Raw genomic sequence first — 4,179 nt, forward strand, 5'->3', positions numbered from 1 at the left:
AGGAGCATTATAAGAACACACCTTTACTAGGGGGAGGAGCGTTATAATAACACCCCTTTACTAGGGGGAGGAGGAGCATTATAATAACACACCTTTACTAGAGGTGGAGCATTATAATAACACACCTTTACTATGGGGAGGAGGAGCATTATAATAACACACCTTTACTAGGGGGAGGTGGAGCATTATAATAACACACCTTTACTAGGGGGAGGTGGAGCATTATATTAACACACCTTTACTAGGGGGAGGTGGAGCATTATAATAACACACCTTTACTAGGGGGAGGAGCGTTATAATAACACCCCTTTACTAGGGGGAGGTGGAGCATTATAATAACACACCTTTACTAGGGGGGAGGAGGAGCATTATAATAACACACCTTTACTAGGGGGAGGTGGAGCATTATAATAACACACCTTTACTAGGGGAGGTGGAGCATTATAATAACACACCTTTACTAGGGGGGAGGAGCATTATAATAACACACCTTTACTAGGGGGGAGGAGGAGCATTATAACACACCTTTACTAGGTGGAGGCGGAGCATTATAATAACACACCTTTACTTGGGGGAGGAGCATTATAACACACCTTTACTAGGGGGAGGAGGAGCATTATAATAACACACCTTTACTAGGGGGAGGCGGAGCGTTATAATAACACACCTTTACTAGGGGGGGAGCATTATAATAACACACCTTTACTAGGGGGTAGGAGGAGCATTATAATACACCTTTACTAGGAGGAGGAGCATTATAACACACCTTTACTAGGGGGGAGGAGGAGCATTATAACACACCTTTACTAGGAGGAGGAGCATTATAACACACCTTTACTAGGAGGAGGAGCATTATAACACACCTTTGCTAGGGGGGAGGAGGAGCATTATAATAACACACCTTTACTAGGAGGAGGAGCATTATAACACACCTTTACTAGGAGGAGGAGCATTATAACACACCTTTACTAGGGGGGAGGAGGAGCATTATAATAACACACCTTTACTAGGGGGAAGAGCGTTATAATAACACACCTTTACTAGGGGAGGAGGAGCATTATAATAACACACCTTTACTAGGGGAGGAGCATTATAATAACACACCTTTACTAGGGGGAGGAGCATTATAATAACACACCTTTACTATGGGGAGGAGGAGCATTATAATAACACACCTTTACTAGGGAGGAGGAGCATTATAATAACACACCTTTACTAGGGGAGGAGCATTATAATAACACACCTTTACTAGGGGAGGAGCATTATAACACACCTTTACTAGGGGAGGAGCATTATAATAACACACCTTTACTAGGGGGAGGAGGAGCATTATAATAACACACCTTTACTAGGGGGAGGAGCATTATAACACACCTTTACTATGGGGAGGAGGAGCATTATAATAACACACCTTTACTAGGGGGAGGAGCGTTATAATAACACACCTTTACTATGGGGAGGAGGAGCATTATAATAACACACCTTTACTAGGGGGGAGGAGGAGCATTATAATAACACACCTTTACTAGGGGGAGGAGCATTATAATAACACACCTTTACTAGGGGGAGGCGGAGTGTTATAATAACACACCTTTACTAGGGGGGAGCATTATAATAACACACCTTTACTAGGGGGGAGGAGGAGCATTATAACACACCTTTACTAGGAGGAGGAGCATTATAACACACCTTTACTAGGGGGGAGGAGGAGCATTATAATAACACACCTTTACTAGGAGGAGGAGCATTATAACACACCTTTACTAGGGGGAGGTGGAACATTATAATAACACACCTTTACTAGGGGGGAGGAGCGTTATAATAACACACCTTTACTAGGGGAGGAGCATTATAATAACACACCTTTACTAGGGGGAGGAGCATTATAACACACCTTTACTAGGAGGAGGAGCATTATAACACACCTTTACTAGGGGGGAGGAGGAGCATTATAATAACACCCCTTTACTAGGGGGGAGGAGGAGCATTATAATAACACACCTTTACTAGGGGGGAGGAGGGGCATTATAATAACACACCTTTACTAGGGGGAGGAGCATTATAACACACCTTTACTAGGGGGAAAAGCGTTATAATAACACACCTTTACTAGGGGGGAGGAGGAGCATTATAATAACACACCTTTACTAGGGGAGGAGCATTATAATAACACACCTTTACTATGGGGAGGAGGAGCATTATAATAACACACCTTTACTAGGGGAGGAGCATTATAACACACCTTTACTAGGGGAGGAGGAGCATTATAATAACACACCTTTACTAGGGGGAGGAGGAGCATTATAATAACACACCTTTACTAGGGGAGGAGGAGCATTATAATAACACACCTTTACTAGGTGGAGGTGGAGCATTATAATAACACACCTTTACTAGGGGGAGCATTATAATAACACACCTTTACTAGGGGAGGAGCATTATAACAACACACCTTTACTAGGGGAGGAGGAGCATTATAATAACACACCTTTACTAGGGAAGAGCATTATAATAACACACCTTTACTAGGGGAGGAGGAGCATTATAATAACACACCTTTACTAGGGGAGGAGCATTATAATAACACCCATTTACTAGGGGGAGGAGCATTATAATAACACACCTTTACTATGGGGAGGAGGAGCATTATAATAACACACCTTTACTAGGGGGAGGAGGAGCATTATAATAACACACCTTTACTAGGGGGAGGAGCATTATAATAACACACCTTTACTAGGGGGAGGAGCATTATAACACACCTTTACTAGGGGGAGGAGCATTATAATAACACACCTTTACTAGGGGGGAGGAGGAGCATTATAATAACACACCTTTACTAGGGGGGAGGAGCATTATAACACACCTTTACTATGGGGAGGAGGAGCATTATAATAACACACCTTTACTAGGGGGAGGAGCGTTATAATAACACACCTTTACTATGGGGAGGAGGAGCATTATAATAACACACCTTTACTAGGGGAGGAGGAGCATTATAATAACACACCTTTACTAGGGAGGAGCATTATAATAACACACCTTTACTAGGGGAGGCGGAGTGTTATAATAACACACCTTTACTAGGGGAGCATTATAATAACACACCTTTACTAGGGGGAGGAGGAGCATTATAACACACCTTACTAGGAGGAGGAGCATTATAACACACCTTTACTAGGGGGAGGAGGAGCATTATAATAACACACCTTTACTAGGAGGAGGAGCATTATAACACACCTTTACTAGGGGAGGTGGAACATTATAATAACACACCTTTACTAGGGGGAGGAGCGTTATAATAACACACCTTTACTAGGGGAGGAGCATTATAATAACACACCTTTACTAGGGGGAGGAGCATTATAACACACCTTTACTAGGGGAGGAGGAGCATTATAACACACCTTTACTAGGGGAGGAGGAGCATTATAATAACACCCCTTTACTAGGGGAGGAGGAGCATTATAATAACACACCTTTACTAGGGGAGGAGGGCATTATAATAACACACCTTTACTAGGGGAGGAGCATTATAACACACCCTTTACTAGGGGGAGGGAGCTTTACTAGGGGAAAAGCGTTATACACACCTTTACTAGGGGGAGGAGGAGCATTATAATAACACACCTTTACTAGGTGGAGGAGCATTATAATAACACACCTTTACTATGGGGAGGAGGAGCATTATAATAACACACCTTTACTAGGGGGGAGGAGCATTATAACACACCTTTACTAGGGGGAGGAGGAGCATTATAATAACACACCTTTACTAGGGGGGAGGAGGAGCATTATAATAACACACCTTTACTAGGGGGAGGAGGAGCATTATAATAACACACCTTTACTAGGTGGAGGTGGAGCATTATAATAACACACCTTTACTAGGGGGGGAGCATTATAATAACACACCTTTACTAGGGGGGAGGAGGAGCATTATAATAACACACCTTTACTAGGGGGAGGAGCATTATAATAACACACCTTTACTAGGGGGAGGAGCATTATAACACACCTTTACTAGGGGGGAGGAGGAGCATTATAATAACACACCTTTACTAGGGGGAGGAGCATTATAACACACCTTTACTAGGGGTGTGTGTACATAACACTCACATAGCAGCAGTTGCTGCTAATCCAAGTCAGCAAGAATATCCGACACAAATTCCTCGATAA

This window comes from Oncorhynchus nerka, linkage group LG17, assembly GCF_034236695.1.
Source record: "Oncorhynchus nerka isolate Pitt River linkage group LG17, Oner_Uvic_2.0, whole genome shotgun sequence".
Lineage (NCBI taxonomy): Eukaryota > Metazoa > Chordata > Actinopteri > Salmoniformes > Salmonidae > Oncorhynchus > Oncorhynchus nerka.